The 17,444-nt window shown below is 47.1% G+C and overlaps 9 non-coding genes and 2 pseudogenes across 9 annotated transcripts; all 11 read right to left on the reverse strand.

Annotated features, from left to right (window-relative positions):
• Nucleotides 1–976: 976 nt before the first annotated feature.
• LOC142285691 (U2 spliceosomal RNA) lies at nucleotides 977–1,167 on the reverse strand. Its single transcript, XR_012747037.1, has one exon. It is a non-coding gene; the product is annotated as a U2 spliceosomal RNA (small nuclear RNA).
• Nucleotides 1,168–2,554: 1,387 nt separating this feature from the next.
• LOC142285692 (U2 spliceosomal RNA) lies at nucleotides 2,555–2,745 on the reverse strand. The gene has a single exon (XR_012747038.1). It is a non-coding gene; the product is annotated as a U2 spliceosomal RNA (small nuclear RNA).
• A 1,387-nt stretch (nucleotides 2,746–4,132) lies between these two features.
• LOC142285693 (U2 spliceosomal RNA) lies at nucleotides 4,133–4,323 on the reverse strand. The gene has a single exon (XR_012747039.1). It is a non-coding gene; the product is annotated as a U2 spliceosomal RNA (small nuclear RNA).
• Nucleotides 4,324–5,710: 1,387 nt separating this feature from the next.
• LOC142285694 (U2 spliceosomal RNA) lies at nucleotides 5,711–5,901 on the reverse strand. Its single transcript, XR_012747040.1, has one exon. It is a non-coding gene; the product is annotated as a U2 spliceosomal RNA (small nuclear RNA).
• Nucleotides 5,902–7,289: 1,388 nt separating this feature from the next.
• Nucleotides 7,290–7,480, reverse strand: LOC142285696 (U2 spliceosomal RNA). Its single transcript, XR_012747042.1, has one exon. It is a non-coding gene; the product is annotated as a U2 spliceosomal RNA (small nuclear RNA).
• Nucleotides 7,481–8,867: 1,387 nt separating this feature from the next.
• Nucleotides 8,868–9,058, reverse strand: LOC142285697 (U2 spliceosomal RNA). Its single transcript, XR_012747043.1, has one exon. It is a non-coding gene; the product is annotated as a U2 spliceosomal RNA (small nuclear RNA).
• Nucleotides 9,059–10,445: 1,387 nt separating this feature from the next.
• LOC142285698 (U2 spliceosomal RNA) lies at nucleotides 10,446–10,636 on the reverse strand. The gene has a single exon (XR_012747044.1). It is a non-coding gene; the product is annotated as a U2 spliceosomal RNA (small nuclear RNA).
• Nucleotides 10,637–12,023: 1,387 nt separating this feature from the next.
• Nucleotides 12,024–12,214, reverse strand: LOC142285699 (U2 spliceosomal RNA). The gene has a single exon (XR_012747045.1). It is a non-coding gene; the product is annotated as a U2 spliceosomal RNA (small nuclear RNA).
• Nucleotides 12,215–13,601: 1,387 nt separating this feature from the next.
• LOC142285700 (U2 spliceosomal RNA) lies at nucleotides 13,602–13,792 on the reverse strand. The gene has a single exon (XR_012747046.1). It is a non-coding gene; the product is annotated as a U2 spliceosomal RNA (small nuclear RNA).
• Nucleotides 13,793–15,179: 1,387 nt separating this feature from the next.
• On the reverse strand, nucleotides 15,180–15,383 carry LOC142285720 (U2 spliceosomal RNA; annotated as a pseudogene).
• A 1,736-nt stretch (nucleotides 15,384–17,119) lies between these two features.
• Nucleotides 17,120–17,219, reverse strand: LOC142285722 (U2 spliceosomal RNA; annotated as a pseudogene).
• Nucleotides 17,220–17,444: the final 225 nt, after the last annotated feature.

Genomic DNA, 17,444 nt, shown 5'->3' on the forward strand with positions numbered 1-17,444 from the left:
CCACCCGCTTCCCTTCTCCTGTCATCCCCCTACCACCCGGGAAAAAAAGAGATTGCCCCCTCCTTCCACTAGCCCACCCTCCCACCCAAAGAACAACTTCTTCTGCGCAGCTTGTTTTCTAGGCAGCAGCGCTATTGTGATGTCATCGGGGGGCATTGTGACAAGCCGCCAGTGTTCCGTCTCTTCATGTTGTGCACAGTTCAAACGGAAAATACATCAACAGGCAGACTACAGAAAAGCTTACTATCAAAGGTTAGAGGGGGGCTTTCTCAGAGGGCTTTTTACAGTTTTTCTATTCCCAATTAGCCGTTTAAGTGTACTTATTGAAAGTAGTAATTCTTTCATAGGCCGCCCTTTCTTAGTATTTGACGTTCCTTATATTGCGGTATGAGGCTTCGCAGTAGGTTGCAAACATTCATCACCCATGACTTTCCCCAATTGAGCTCAGAAGCTCAATGTCTATCATGACCTCTCTTTTAGAATGTCCAAGAGCAAGCAAACTATTCCTCCAGGAGAGGGCGCCAACAGACTACTAAAGAGATCATCATTACTCAAAGAAAACCCCAAAAACCAATGCATGATAGGAATAAACAGGTAACTTTCTTTGGAGTGGAAGCGGAGAGATCGCACCAGATGCCAATTCTAGATGTTATCACACCTGTGGTCACTGCAGCAGCAGGTGAATCCACTTTGTCCAAAAGGGATCTATTCCATTCAATTGCAAATGATCTAGATAAGACAGAGAACTGCAGCACGGGGACATAGCCGAGTTGGTCAGGTTGAGTGGTGATGAGTTTGCTATTTGGATGAATAAAGAAAGTCAAAAGTGTGAAAGATAAAAAACAAAAGGAGGAAGTGTGAAAAGTGAATGGGCCAAATTGAGGTGCATATGAAGACGTATGCTTTCTTCCAATTCATTAAATCGGGCTAATATGAATCAGGTGAATTGAGTTCTGCTTTTGGAAACTGGGTTAAGAAGGGGTGCACCGTTCCTGGAGGTACTGCAATACCAGGTCAATGCGTGGAGTGGACAGAGCAAGCTCTTTTTCCATCTCCCTGTTCTAAAAATCCATTTAATATATGGTCCCCAGATAGGGGACGTATCAGATATTAAACTGATAAGAACAGATACTACACTTGATCTTAGCCAAAAGGCCGAGAAGCGATAACCAGAATTGGTTTGGGCCTCGAGTGGCACCCTGGCCTATGCCGGACACATCTTAGGGAGAGAGAGCGAGAGGGAGACAAACCCACGCCTACACAAGACATTTTGTCACCCAAGCCAACCCTTGAAAAGGCTGCTTTGCAGAGCCAAAACAAGAAGAATGGTGCGTTTTGCAGCCGCCGCCCACTGCAATGAATCTGAATAACTCCTCCTTTAGGGCGCAAGCAACTCCCCTCCCCCTTGCAGTCTTTCCAATTCACGATACAAAAAGACGGACAGGACAGGTTGCCTGACTTTCCGTCACTGCCACCCTTTGCCATCCTTACCCGTAGAAAGCCCTTTCATCATCCCCAAACCCTAATCTTTTCCCTTTCCTTCCCAGCCCCCAAACCCTGCCCTCTGTACCTTTCTCACCACCCGCTTCCCTTCTCCTGTCATCCCCCTACCACCCGGGAAAAAAAGAGATTGCCCCCTCCTTCCACTAGCCCACCCTCCCACCCAAAGAACAACTTCTTCTGCGCAGCTTGTTTTCTAGGCAGCAGCGCTATTGTGATGTCATCGGGGGGCATTGTGACAAGCCGCCAGTGTTCCGTCTCTTCATGTTGTGCACAGTTCAAACGGAAAATACATCAACAGGCAGACTACAGAAAAGCTTACTATCAAAGGTTAGAGGGGGGCTTTCTCAGAGGGCTTTTTACAGTTTTTCTATTCCCAATTAGCCGTTTAAGTGTACTTATTGAAAGTAGTAATTCTTTCATAGGCCGCCCTTTCTTAGTATTTGACGTTCCTTATATTGCGGTATGAGGCTTCGCAGTAGGTTGCAAACATTCATCACCCATGACTTTCCCCAATTGAGCTCAGAAGCTCAATGTCTATCATGACCTCTCTTTTAGAATGTCCAAGAGCAAGCAAACTATTCCTCCAGGAGAGGGCGCCAACAGACTACTAAAGAGATCATCATTACTCAAAGAAAACCCCAAAAACCAATGCATGATAGGAATAAACAGGTAACTTTCTTTGGAGTGGAAGCGGAGAGATCGCACCAGATGCCAATTCTAGATGTTATCACACCTGTGGTCACTGCAGCAGCAGGTGAATCCACTTTGTCCAAAAGGGATCTATTCCATTCAATTGCAAATGATCTAGATAAGACAGAGAACTGCAGCACGGGGACATAGCCGAGTTGGTCAGGTTGAGTGGTGATGAGTTTGCTATTTGGATGAATAAAGAAAGTCAAAAGTGTGAAAGATAAAAAACAAAAGGAGGAAGTGTGAAAAGTGAATGGGCCAAATTGAGGTGCATATGAAGACGTATGCTTTCTTCCAATTCATTAAATCGGGCTAATATGAATCAGGTGAATTGAGTTCTGCTTTTGGAAACTGGGTTAAGAAGGGGTGCACCGTTCCTGGAGGTACTGCAATACCAGGTCAATGCGTGGAGTGGACAGAGCAAGCTCTTTTTCCATCTCCCTGTTCTAAAAATCCATTTAATATATGGTCCCCAGATAGGGGACGTATCAGATATTAAACTGATAAGAACAGATACTACACTTGATCTTAGCCAAAAGGCCGAGAAGCGATAACCAGAATTGGTTTGGGCCTCGAGTGGCACCCTGGCCTATGCCGGACACATCTTAGGGAGAGAGAGCGAGAGGGAGACAAACCCACGCCTACACAAGACATTTTGTCACCCAAGCCAACCCTTGAAAAGGCTGCTTTGCAGAGCCAAAACAAGAAGAATGGTGCGTTTTGCAGCCAGCCGCCCACTGCAATGAATCTGAATAACTCCTCCTTTAGGGCGCAAGCAACTCCCCTCCCCCTTGCAGTCTTTCCAATTCACGATACAAAAAGACGGACAGGACAGGTTGCCTGACTTTCCGTCACTGCCACCCTTTGCCATCCTTACCCGTAGAAAGCCCTTTCATCATCCCCAAACCCTAATCTTTTCCCTTTCCTTCCCAGCCCCCAAACCCTGCCCTCTGTACCTTTCTCACCACCCGCTTCCCTTCTCCTGTCATCCCCCTACCACCCGGGAAAAAAAGAGATTGCCCCCTCCTTCCACTAGCCCACCCTCCCACCCAAAGAACAACTTCTTCTGCGCAGCTTGTTTTCTAGGCAGCAGCGCTATTGTGATGTCATCGGGGGGCATTGTGACAAGCCGCCAGTGTTCCGTCTCTTCATGTTGTGCACAGTTCAAACGGAAAATACATCAACAGGCAGACTACAGAAAAGCTTACTATCAAAGGTTAGAGGGGGGCTTTCTCAGAGGGCTTTTTACAGTTTTTCTATTCCCAATTACCGTTTAAGTGTACTTATTGAAAGTAGTAATTCTTTCATAGGCCGCCCTTTCTTAGTATTTGACGTTCCTTATATTGCGGTATGAGGCTTCGCAGTAGGTTGCAAACATTCATCACCCATGACTTTCCCCAATTGAGCTCAGAAGCTCAATGTCTATCATGACCTCTCTTTTAGAATGTCCAAGAGCAAGCAAACTATTCCTCCAGGAGAGGGCGCCAACAGACTACTAAAGAGATCATCATTACTCAAAGAAAACCCCAAAAACCAATGCATGATAGGAATAAACAGGTAACTTTCTTTGGAGTGGAAGCGGAGAGATCGCACCAGATGCCAATTCTAGATGTTATCACACCTGTGGTCACTGCAGCAGCAGGTGAATCCACTTTGTCCAAAAGGGATCTATTCCATTCAATTGCAAATGATCTAGATAAGACAGAGAACTGCAGCACGGGGACATAGCCGAGTTGGTCAGGTTGAGTGGTGATGAGTTTGCTATTTGGATGAATAAAGAAAGTCAAAAGTGTGAAAGATAAAAAACAAAAGGAGGAAGTGTGAAAAGTGAATGGGCCAAATTGAGGTGCATATGAAGACGTATGCTTTCTTCCAATTCATTAAATCGGGCTAATATGAATCAGGTGAATTGAGTTCTGCTTTTGGAAACTGGGTTAAGAAGGGGTGCACCGTTCCTGGAGGTACTGCAATACCAGGTCAATGCGTGGAGTGGACAGAGCAAGCTCTTTTTCCATCTCCCTGTTCTAAAAATCCATTTAATATATGGTCCCCAGATAGGGGACGTATCAGATATTAAACTGATAAGAACAGATACTACACTTGATCTTAGCCAAAAGGCCGAGAAGCGATAACCAGAATTGGTTTGGGCCTCGAGTGGCACCCTGGCCTATGCCGGACACATCTTAGGGAGAGAGAGCGAGAGGGAGACAAACCCACGCCTACACAAGACATTTTGTCACCCAAGCCAACCCTTGAAAAGGCTGCTTTGCAGAGCCAAAACAAGAAGAATGGTGCGTTTTGCAGCCGCCGCCCACTGCAATGAATCTGAATAACTCCTCCTTTAGGGCGCAAGCAACTCCCCTCCCCCTTGCAGTCTTTCCAATTCACGATACAAAAAGACGGACAGGACAGGTTGCCTGACTTTCCGTCACTGCCACCCTTTGCCATCCTTACCCGTAGAAAGCCCTTTCATCATCCCCAAACCCTAATCTTTTCCCTTTCCTTCCCAGCCCCCAAACCCTGCCCTCTGTACCTTTCTCACCACCCGCTTCCCTTCTCCTGTCATCCCCCTACCACCCGGGAAAAAAAGAGATTGCCCCCTCCTTCCACTAGCCCACCCTCCCACCCAAAGAACAACTTCTTCTGCGCAGCTTGTTTTCTAGGCAGCAGCGCTATTGTGATGTCATCGGGGGGCATTGTGACAAGCCGCCAGTGTTCCGTCTCTTCATGTTGTGCACAGTTCAAACGGAAAATACATCAACAGGCAGACTACAGAAAAGCTTACTATCAAAGGTTAGAGGGGGGCTTTCTCAGAGGGCTTTTTACAGTTTTTCTATTCCCAATTAGCCGTTTAAGTGTACTTATTGAAAGTAGTAATTCTTTCATAGGCCGCCCTTTCTTAGTATTTGACGTTCCTTATATTGCGGTATGAGGCTTCGCAGTAGGTTGCAAACATTCATCACCCATGACTTTCCCCAATTGAGCTCAGAAGCTCAATGTCTATCATGACCTCTCTTTTAGAATGTCCAAGAGCAAGCAAACTATTCCTCCAGGAGAGGGCGCCAACAGACTACTAAAGAGATCATCATTACTCAAAGAAAACCCCAAAAACCAATGCATGATAGGAATAAACAGGTAACTTTCTTTGGAGTGGAAGCGGAGAGATCGCACCAGATGCCAATTCTAGATGTTATCACACCTGTGGTCACTGCAGCAGCAGGTGAATCCACTTTGTCCAAAAGGGATCTATTCCATTCAATTGCAAATGATCTAGATAAGACAGAGAACTGCAGCACGGGGACATAGCCGAGTTGGTCAGGTTGAGTGGTGATGAGTTTGCTATTTGGATGAATAAAGAAAGTCAAAAGTGTGAAAGATAAAAAACAAAAGGAGGAAGTGTGAAAAGTGAATGGGCCAAATTGAGGTGCATATGAAGACGTATGCTTTCTTCCAATTCATTAAATCGGGCTAATATGAATCAGGTGAATTGAGTTCTGCTTTTGGAAACTGGGTTAAGAAGGGGTGCACCGTTCCTGGAGGTACTGCAATACCAGGTCAATGCGTGGAGTGGACAGAGCAAGCTCTTTTTCCATCTCCCTGTTCTAAAAATCCATTTAATATATGGTCCCCAGATAGGGGACGTATCAGATATTAAACTGATAAGAACAGATACTACACTTGATCTTAGCCAAAAGGCCGAGAAGCGATAACCAGAATTGGTTTGGGCCTCGAGTGGCACCCTGGCCTATGCCGGACACATCTTAGGGAGAGAGAGCGAGAGGGAGACAAACCCACGCCTACACAAGACATTTTGTCACCCAAGCCAACCCTTGAAAAGGCTGCTTTGCAGAGCCAAAACAAGAAGAATGGTGCGTTTTGCAGCCGCCGCCCACTGCAATGAATCTGAATAACTCCTCCTTTAGGGCGCAAGCAACTCCCCTCCCCCTTGCAGTCTTTCCAATTCACGATACAAAAAGACGGACAGGACAGGTTGCCTGACTTTCCGTCACTGCCACCCTTTGCCATCCTTACCCGTAGAAAGCCCTTTCATCATCCCCAAACCCTAATCTTTTCCCTTTCCTTCCCAGCCCCCAAACCCTGCCCTCTGTACCTTTCTCACCACCCGCTTCCCTTCTCCTGTCATCCCCCTACCACCCGGGAAAAAAAGAGATTGCCCCCTCCTTCCACTAGCCCACCCTCCCACCCAAAGAACAACTTCTTCTGCGCAGCTTGTTTTCTAGGCAGCAGCGCTATTGTGATGTCATCGGGGGGCATTGTGACAAGCCGCCAGTGTTCCGTCTCTTCATGTTGTGCACAGTTCAAACGGAAAATACATCAACAGGCAGACTACAGAAAAGCTTACTATCAAAGGTTAGAGGGGGGCTTTCTCAGAGGGCTTTTTACAGTTTTTCTATTCCCAATTAGCCGTTTAAGTGTACTTATTGAAAGTAGTAATTCTTTCATAGGCCGCCCTTTCTTAGTATTTGACGTTCCTTATATTGCGGTATGAGGCTTCGCAGTAGGTTGCAAACATTCATCACCCATGACTTTCCCCAATTGAGCTCAGAAGCTCAATGTCTATCATGACCTCTCTCTTTAGAATGTCCAAGAGCAAGCAAACTATTCCTCCAGGAGAGGGCGCCAACAGACTACTAAAGAGATCATCATTACTCAAAGAAAACCCCAAAAACCAATGCATGATAGGAATAAACAGGTAACTTTCTTTGGAGTGGAAGCGGAGAGATCGCACCAGATGCCAATTCTAGATGTTATCACACCTGTGGTCACTGCAGCAGCAGGTGAATCCACTTTGTCCAAAAGGGATCTATTCCATTCAATTGCAAATGATCTAGATAAGACAGAGAACTGCAGCACGGGGACATAGCCGAGTTGGTCAGGTTGAGTGGTGATGAGTTTGCTATTTGGATGAATAAAGAAAGTCAAAAGTGTGAAAGATAAAAAACAAAAGGAGGAAGTGTGAAAAGTGAATGGGCCAAATTGAGGTGCATATGAAGACGTATGCTTTCTTCCAATTCATTAAATCGGGCTAATATGAATCAGGTGAATTGAGTTCTGCTTTTGGAAACTGGGTTAAGAAGGGGTGCACCGTTCCTGGAGGTACTGCAATACCAGGTCAATGCGTGGAGTGGACAGAGCAAGCTCTTTTTCCATCTCCCTGTTCTAAAAATCCATTTAATATATGGTCCCCAGATAGGGGACGTATCAGATATTAAACTGATAAGAACAGATACTACACTTGATCTTAGCCAAAAGGCCGAGAAGCGATAACCAGAATTGGTTTGGGCCTCGAGTGGCACCCTGGCCTATGCCGGACACATCTTAGGGAGAGAGAGCGAGAGGGAGACAAACCCACGCCTACACAAGACATTTTGTCACCCAAGCCAACCCTTGAAAAGGCTGCTTTGCAGAGCCAAAACAAGAAGAATGGTGCGTTTTGCAGCCGCCGCCCACTGCAATGAATCTGAATAACTCCTCCTTTAGGGCGCAAGCAACTCCCCTCCCCCTTGCAGTCTTTCCAATTCACGATACAAAAAGACGGACAGGACAGGTTGCCTGACTTTCCGTCACTGCCACCCTTTGCCATCCTTACCCGTAGAAAGCCCTTTCATCATCCCCAAACCCTAATCTTTTCCCTTTCCTTCCCAGCCCCCAAACCCTGCCCTCTGTACCTTTCTCACCACCCGCTTCCCTTCTCCTGTCATCCCCCTACCACCCGGGAAAAAAAGAGATTGCCCCCTCCTTCCACTAGCCCACCCTCCCACCCAAAGAACAACTTCTTCTGCGCAGCTTGTTTTCTAGGCAGCAGCGCTATTGTGATGTCATCGGGGGGCATTGTGACAAGCCGCCAGTGTTCCGTCTCTTCATGTTGTGCACAGTTCAAACGGAAAATACATCAACAGGCAGACTACAGAAAAGCTTACTATCAAAGGTTAGAGGGGGGCTTTCTCAGAGGGCTTTTTACAGTTTTTCTATTCCCAATTAGCCGTTTAAGTGTACTTATTGAAAGTAGTAATTCTTTCATAGGCCGCCCTTTCTTAGTATTTGACGTTCCTTATATTGCGGTATGAGGCTTCGCAGTAGGTTGCAAACATTCATCACCCATGACTTTCCCCAATTGAGCTCAGAAGCTCAATGTCTATCATGACCTCTCTTTTAGAATGTCCAAGAGCAAGCAAACTATTCCTCCAGGAGAGGGCGCCAACAGACTACTAAAGAGATCATCATTACTCAAAGAAAACCCCAAAAACCAATGCATGATAGGAATAAACAGGTAACTTTCTTTGGAGTGGAAGCGGAGAGATCGCACCAGATGCCAATTCTAGATGTTATCACACCTGTGGTCACTGCAGCAGCAGGTGAATCCACTTTGTCCAAAAGGGATCTATTCCATTCAATTGCAAATGATCTAGATAAGACAGAGAACTGCAGCACGGGGACATAGCCGAGTTGGTCAGGTTGAGTGGTGATGAGTTTGCTATTTGGATGAATAAAGAAAGTCAAAAGTGTGAAAGATAAAAAACAAAAGGAGGAAGTGTGAAAAGTGAATGGGCCAAATTGAGGTGCATATGAAGACGTATGCTTTCTTCCAATTCATTAAATCGGGCTAATATGAATCAGGTGAATTGAGTTCTGCTTTTGGAAACTGGGTTAAGAAGGGGTGCACCGTTCCTGGAGGTACTGCAATACCAGGTCAATGCGTGGAGTGGACAGAGCAAGCTCTTTTTCCATCTCCCTGTTCTAAAAATCCATTTAATATATGGTCCCCAGATAGGGGACGTATCAGATATTAAACTGATAAGAACAGATACTACACTTGATCTTAGCCAAAAGGCCGAGAAGCGATAACCAGAATTGGTTTGGGCCTCGAGTGGCACCCTGGCCTATGCCGGACACATCTTAGGGAGAGAGAGCGAGAGGGAGACAAACCCACGCCTACACAAGACATTTTGTCACCCAAGCCAACCCTTGAAAAGGCTGCTTTGCAGAGCCAAAACAAGAAGAATGGTGCGTTTTGCAGCCGCCGCCCACTGCAATGAATCTGAATAACTCCTCCTTTAGGGCGCAAGCAACTCCCCTCCCCCTTGCAGTCTTTCCAATTCACGATACAAAAAGACGGACAGGACAGGTTGCCTGACTTTCCGTCACTGCCACCCTTTGCCATCCTTACCCGTAGAAAGCCCTTTCATCATCCCCAAACCCTAATCTTTTCCCTTTCCTTCCCAGCCCCCAAACCCTGCCCTCTGTACCTTTCTCACCACCCGCTTCCCTTCTCCTGTCATCCCCCTACCACCCGGGAAAAAAAGAGATTGCCCCCTCCTTCCACTAGCCCACCCTCCCACCCAAAGAACAACTTCTTCTGCGCAGCTTGTTTTCTAGGCAGCAGCGCTATTGTGATGTCATCGGGGGGCATTGTGACAAGCCGCCAGTGTTCCGTCTCTTCATGTTGTGCACAGTTCAAACGGAAAATACATCAACAGGCAGACTACAGAAAAGCTTACTATCAAAGGTTAGAGGGGGGCTTTCTCAGAGGGCTTTTTACAGTTTTTCTATTCCCAATTAGCCGTTTAAGTGTACTTATTGAAAGTAGTAATTCTTTCATAGGCCGCCCTTTCTTAGTATTTGACGTTCCTTATATTGCGGTATGAGGCTTCGCAGTAGGTTGCAAACATTCATCACCCATGACTTTCCCCAATTGAGCTCAGAAGCTCAATGTCTATCATGACCTCTCTTTTAGAATGTCCAAGAGCAAGCAAACTATTCCTCCAGGAGAGGGCGCCAACAGACTACTAAAGAGATCATCATTACTCAAAGAAAACCCCAAAAACCAATGCATGATAGGAATAAACAGGTAACTTTCTTTGGAGTGGAAGCGGAGAGATCGCACCAGATGCCAATTCTAGATGTTATCACACCTGTGGTCACTGCAGCAGCAGGTGAATCCACTTTGTCCAAAAGGGATCTATTCCATTCAATTGCAAATGATCTAGATAAGACAGAGAACTGCAGCACGGGGACATAGCCGAGTTGGTCAGGTTGAGTGGTGATGAGTTTGCTATTTGGATGAATAAAGAAAGTCAAAAGTGTGAAAGATAAAAAACAAAAGGAGGAAGTGTGAAAAGTGAATGGGCCAAATTGAGGTGCATATGAAGACGTATGCTTTCTTCCAATTCATTAAATCGGGCTAATATGAATCAGGTGAATTGAGTTCTGCTTTTGGAAACTGGGTTAAGAAGGGGTGCACCGTTCCTGGAGGTACTGCAATACCAGGTCAATGCGTGGAGTGGACAGAGCAAGCTCTTTTTCCATCTCCCTGTTCTAAAAATCCATTTAATATATGGTCCCCAGATAGGGGACGTATCAGATATTAAACTGATAAGAACAGATACTACACTTGATCTTAGCCAAAAGGCCGAGAAGCGATAACCAGAATTGGTTTGGGCCTCGAGTGGCACCCTGGCCTATGCCGGACACATCTTAGGGAGAGAGAGCGAGAGGGAGACAAACCCACGCCTACACAAGACATTTTGTCACCCAAGCCAACCCTTGAAAAGGCTGCTTTGCAGAGCCAAAACAAGAAGAATGGTGCGTTTTGCAGCCGCCGCCCACTGCAATGAATCTGAATAACTCCTCCTTTAGGGCGCAAGCAACTCCCCTCCCCCTTGCAGTCTTTCCAATTCACGATACAAAAAGACGGACAGGACAGGTTGCCTGACTTTCCGTCACTGCCACCCTTTGCCATCCTTACCCGTAGAAAGCCCTTTCATCATCCCCAAACCCTAATCTTTTCCCTTTCCTTCCCAGCCCCCAAACCCTGCCCTCTGTACCTTTCTCACCACCCGCTTCCCTTCTCCTGTCATCCCCCTACCACCCGGGAAAAAAAGAGATTGCCCCCTCCTTCCACTAGCCCACCCTCCCACCCAAAGAACAACTTCTTCTGCGCAGCTTGTTTTCTAGGCAGCAGCGCTATTGTGATGTCATCGGGGGGCATTGTGACAAGCCGCCAGTGTTCCGTCTCTTCATGTTGTGCACAGTTCAAACGGAAAATACATCAACAGGCAGACTACAGAAAAGCTTACTATCAAAGGTTAGAGGGGGGCTTTCTCAGAGGGCTTTTTACAGTTTTTCTATTCCCAATTAGCCGTTTAAGTGTACTTATTGAAAGTAGTAATTCTTTCATAGGCCGCCCTTTCTTAGTATTTGACGTTCCTTATATTGCGGTATGAGGCTTCGCAGTAGGTTGCAAACATTCATCACCCATGACTTTCCCCAATTGAGCTCAGAAGCTCAATGTCTATCATGACCTCTCTTTTAGAATGTCCAAGAGCAAGCAAACTATTCCTCCAGGAGAGGGCGCCAACAGACTACTAAAGAGATCATCATTACTCAAAGAAAACCCCAAAAACCAATGCATGATAGGAATAAACAGGTAACTTTCTTTGGAGTGGAAGCGGAGAGATCGCACCAGATGCCAATTCTAGATGTTATCACACCTGTGGTCACTGCAGCAGCAGGTGAATCCACTTTGTCCAAAAGGGATCTATTCCATTCAATTGCAAATGATCTAGATAAGACAGAGAACTGCAGCACGGGGACATAGCCGAGTTGGTCAGGTTGAGTGGTGATGAGTTTGCTATTTGGATGAATAAAGAAAGTCAAAAGTGTGAAAGATAAAAAACAAAAGGAGGAAGTGTGAAAAGTGAATGGGCCAAATTGAGGTGCATATGAAGACGTATGCTTTCTTCCAATTCATTAAATCGGGCTAATATGAATCAGGTGAATTGAGTTCTGCTTTTGGAAACTGGGTTAAGAAGGGGTGCACCGTTCCTGGAGGTACTGCAATACCAGGTCAATGCGTGGAGTGGACAGAGCAAGCTCTTTTTCCATCTCCCTGTTCTAAAAATCCATTTAATATATGGTCCCCAGATAGGGGACGTATCAGATATTAAACTGATAAGAACAGATACTACACTTGATCTTAGCCAAAAGGCCGAGAAGCGATAACCAGAATTGGTTTGGGCCTCGAGTGGCACCCTGGCCTATGCCGGACACATCTTAGGGAGAGAGAGCGAGAGGGAGACAAACCCACGCCTACACAAGACATTTTGTCACCCAAGCCAACCCTTGAAAAGGCTGCTTTGCAGAGCCAAAACAAGAAGAATGGTGCGTTTTGCAGCCGCCGCCCACTGCAATGAATCTGAATAACTCCTCCTTTAGGGCGCAAGCAACTCCCCTCCCCCTTGCAGTCTTTCCAATTCACGATACAAAAAGACGGACAGGACAGGTTGCCTGACTTTCCGTCACTGCCACCCTTTGCCATCCTTACCCGTAGAAAGCCCTTTCATCATCCCCAAACCCTAATCTTTTCCCTTTCCTTCCCAGCCCCCAAACCCTGCCCTCTGTACCTTTCTCACCACCCGCTTCCCTTCTCCTGTCATCCCCCTACCACCCGGGAAAAAAAGAGATTGCCCCCTCCTTCCACTAGCCCACCCTCCCACCCAAAGAACAACTTCTTCTGCGCAGCTTGTTTTCTAGGCAGCAGCGCTATTGTGATGTCATCGGGGGGCATTGTGACAAGCCGCCAGTGTTCCGTCTCTTCATGTTGTGCACAGTTCAAACGGAAAATACATCAACAGGCAGACTACAGAAAAGCTTACTATCAAAGGTTAGAGGGGGGCTTTCTCAGAGGGCTTTTTACAGTTTTTCTATTCCCAATTAGCCGTTTAAGTGTACTTATTGAAAGTAGTAATTCTTTCATAGGCCGCCCTTTCTTAGTATTTGACGTTCCTTATATTGCGGTATGAGGCTTCGCAGTAGGTTGCAAACATTCATCACCCATGACTTTCCCCAATTGAGCTCAGAAGCTCAATGTCTATCATGACCTCTCTTTTAGAATGTCCAAGAGCAAGCAAACTATTCCTCCAGGAGAGGGCGCCAACAGACTACTAAAGAGATCATCATTACTCAAAGAAAACCCCAAAAACCAATGCATGATAGGAATAAACAGGTAACTTTCTTTGGAGTGGAAGCGGAGAGATCGCACCAGATGCCAATTCTAGATGTTATCACACCTGTGGTCACTGCAGCAGCAGGTGAATCCACTTTGTCCAAAAGGGATCTATTCCATTCAATTGCAAATGATCTAGATAAGACAGAGAACTGCAGCACGGGGACATAGCCGAGTTGGTCAGGTTGAGTGGTGATGAGTTTGCTATTTGGATGAATAAAGAAAGTCAAAAGTGTGAAAGATAAAAAACAAAAGGAGGAAGTGTGAAAAGTGAATGGGCCAAATTGAGGTGCATATGAAGACGTATGCTTTCTTCCAATTCATTAAATCGGGCTAATATGAATCAGGTGAATTGAGTTCTGCTTTTGGAAACTGGGTTAAGAAGGGGTGCACCGTTCCTGGAGGTACTGCAATACCAGGTCAATGCGTGGAGTGGACAGAGCAAGCTCTTTTTCCATCTCCCTGTTCTAAAAATCCATTTAATATATGGTCCCCAGATAGGGGACGTATCAGATATTAAACTGATAAGAACAGATACTACACTTGATCTTAGCCAAAAGGCCGAGAAGCGATAACCAGAATTGGTTTGGGCCTCGAGTGGCACCCTGGCCTATGCCGGACACATCTTAGGGAGAGAGAGCGAGAGGGAGACAAACCCACGCCTACACAAGACATTTTGTCACCCAAGCCAACCCTTGAAAAGGCTGCTTTGCAGAGCCAAAACAAGAAGAATGGTGCGTTTTGCAGCCGCCGCCCACTGCAATGAATCTGAATAACTCCTCCTTTAGGGCGCAAGCAACTCCCCTCCCCCTTGCAGTCTTTCCAATTCACGATACAAAAAGACGGACAGGACAGGTTGCCTGACTTTCCGTCACTGCCACCCTTTGCCATCCTTACCCGTAGAAAGCCCTTTCATCATCCCCAAACCCTAATCTTTTCCCTTTCCTTCCCAGCCCCCAAACCCTGCCCTCTGTACCTTTCTCACCACCCGCTTCCCTTCTCCTGTCATCCCCCTACCACCCGGGAAAAAAAGAGATTGCCCCCTCCTTCCACTAGCCCACCCTCCCACCCAAAGAACAACTTCTTCTGCGCAGCTTGTTTTCTAGGCAGCAGCGCTATTGTGATGTCATCGGGGGGCATTGTGACAAGCCGCCAGTGTTCCGTCTCTTCATGTTGTGCACAGTTCAAACGGAAAATACATCAACAGGCAGACTACAGAAAAGCTTACTATCAAAGGTTAGAGGGGGGCTTTCTCAGAGGGCTTTTTACAGTTTTTCTATTCCCAATTAGCCGTTTAAGTGTACTTATTGAAAGTAGTAATTCTTTCATAGGCCGCCCTTTCTTAGTATTTGACGTTCCTTATATTGCGGTATGAGGCTTCGCAGTAGGTTGCAAACATTCATCACCCATGACTTTCCCCAATTGAGCTCAGAAGCTCAATGTCTATCATGACCTCTCTTTTAGAATGTCCAAGAGCAAGCAAACTATTCCTCCAGGAGAGGGCGCCAACAGACTACTAAAGAGATCATCATTACTCAAAGAAAACCCCAAAAACCAATGCATGATAGGAATAAACAGGTAACTTTCTTTGGAGTGGAAGCGGAGAGATCGCACCAGATGCCAATTCTAGATGTTATCACACCTGTGGTCACTGCAGCAGCAGGTGAATCCACTTTGTCCAAAAGGGATCTATTCCATTCAATTGCAAATGATCTAGATAAGACAGAGAACTGCAGCACGGGGACATAGCCGAGTTGGTCAGGTTGAGTGGTGATGAGTTTGCTATTTGGATGAATAAAGAAAGTCAAAAGTGTGAAAGATAAAAAACAAAAGGAGGAAGTGTGAAAAGTGAATGGGCCAAATTGAGGTGCATATGAAGACGTATGCTTTCTTCCAATTCATTAAATCGGGCTAATATGAATCAGGTGAATTGAGTTCTGCTTTTGGAAACTGGGTTAAGAAGGGGTGCACCGTTCCTGGAGGTACTGCAATACCAGGTCAATGCGTGGAGTGGACAGAGCAAGCTCTTTTTCCATCTCCCTGTTCTAAAAATCCATTTAATATATGGTCCCCAGATAGGGGACGTATCAGATATTAAACTGATAAGAACAGATTTTTGATTTAACAGCATCTTTATTATCATGCACTACTCACAAAAAGGTAACAAACCGTGTACAGTGCCGCAGCCCCGTACACACAGAACTATACAATCCTTCTTACATAGCCATAGAGTACGACGCACTAAACTATACATCACACTCCTATGCTTATCCATAACACTCAAGCTGAAAGAAAAAGTTAGACAATAAATAACGACGAACCGGCGATTGGGGGATGGGGGTAGGGGAAAAGGGGGATAGGGTGGGGAAATCACAGGCCCGAAGCTTTATTGAAAGACGCACATAACGGGAAAAGGAGGGAGGGGGCATGGAAGAGGTCTAAACCTCCTCCTCGGCGCTGTCGTCCGGACTGTCCATGATGGAATAGTCTCTGAGCAGGCTGTGGATCAGCCTGCGGCAATCCTGGATAGACATCCTCTCCCTCTTCAAGATGAGCCGGTTCCTGGCGACCCAAATAGCGTCCTTAAAGCAGTTCATAAGGCGCCAAGCCTCCTGGATGGCTCCAACGGTGTGAGTCCCAGGGAAGAGTCCATAAAGTACGGAATGGTACGATAGGCTCTCTCTGGGGACGGAGTTCCTCAGGTCATCCTCCAGGGCAACCAACAGGCGCTGTGCGAAACGGCAGTCCCAAAAGGCGTGCAGCGATGTTTCCTCCACGAAGGGGCACCTTGGGCAGTACCGGGTTTTGCACAGGTTCCGGGCGTGCATGAATGACCGGACGGGCAGTCCGCCCTGTATCGCCATCCATGACAAGTCCTTGTGCCCGTTGGTCAATCCAGCCGATGACACGTTTGTCCAAACAGTCTCCAGTGTGTCGTGATGAAGTCCTGGAATGTTCTCCATTTCGTCCTTGGCTCTGATGAGTTTGTGGATAGTCTTTGGCTTCCACAAATCAGGCTTGAGTCCCTCCAGTTGGTGTTCCCTCACAAACCGAACCACGTCTCCGTAGAACCATGGCGCCGTCCAGTTGTAGGGGAAGGAGCTGTCCCACTTGTCCCAGCCTAACCGTCTCCAAAGGGGGAGCAGGAAGAAGCGAGACATGGACCCACCCGCGGAACCTCTCTTGACTCGCAGAGTTCGGCGAACGCAGTCACATACGAAGGAGGATCGCAGGAGGGTGGGGATATCGGGTACGCCCTTCCCACCCTTGCGAGGATCCTTGTACATGATGCTCCGCTTTACTCTGTCCATCTTGGATCCCCAGACAAAACGAAACACCGTCCTGGTAATGGCCCTGCACACGGTGGCAAGGGGGGGCCAGGCCTGGGCCGTGTACTGCAGCACGGGCAGTACCTCGTTACGCAGGACCAGTGCTTTGCCCTCACAGGTGAGGCGTCTGAGGCTCCACAGACCGATCCGTTGGGTGATCTTGGTCAAGCGTTCCTCCCAGGACTTGAGGGCTGCTCCTTCCTTCCCGAACCAGACTCCAAGAACCTTGATGAAATCCGGCTGGATGCTGAAAGGGAAGGGGGCGGAAGAGGCCGGCTGCCAGTCCCCGAAGAGCATGGCTTCCGACTTCCCGCAGTTGACTTTGGCTCCCGAAGCCCGTCCGAAGGTCTCACAGGTCTGGACGAGGGTGTCGACTGAGCGCCGGTCCGCGCAGAAGACAGTCACGTCGTCCATGTAGAGCGAGCACTTGACCTCGAAGCGTTCTGGTCCTGGTGCGGTGATCCCTCTGATCTCTCCATTCCGCCGGATAGCCTCTGCAAAGAGTTCTATAACACAAACAAAAAGAAGAGGTGACAGAGGACAGCCTTGTCTGACCCCTGAGAGGACCGGGAAGGGGTCAGTCTTCCAGCCGTTCACCAACACCGAGCTGTGAATATCAAAATAAAGAACAGATACTACACTTGATCTTAGCCAAAAGGCCGAGAAGCGATAACCAGAATTGGTTTGGGCCTCGAGTGGCACCCTGGCCTATGCCGGACACATCTTAGGGAGAGAGAGCGAGAGGGAGACAAACCCACGCCTACACAAGACATTTTGTCACCCAAGCCAACCCTTGAAAAGGCTGCTTTGCAGAGCCAAAACAAGAAGAATGGTGCGTTTTGCAGCCGCCGCCCACTGCAATGAATCTGAATAACTCCTCCTTTAGGGCGCAAGCA

The sequence above is a fragment of the Anomaloglossus baeobatrachus genome, unplaced genomic scaffold (genome assembly GCF_048569485.1).
Source record: "Anomaloglossus baeobatrachus isolate aAnoBae1 unplaced genomic scaffold, aAnoBae1.hap1 Scaffold_615, whole genome shotgun sequence".
Classification (NCBI taxonomy): domain Eukaryota; kingdom Metazoa; phylum Chordata; class Amphibia; order Anura; family Aromobatidae; genus Anomaloglossus; species Anomaloglossus baeobatrachus.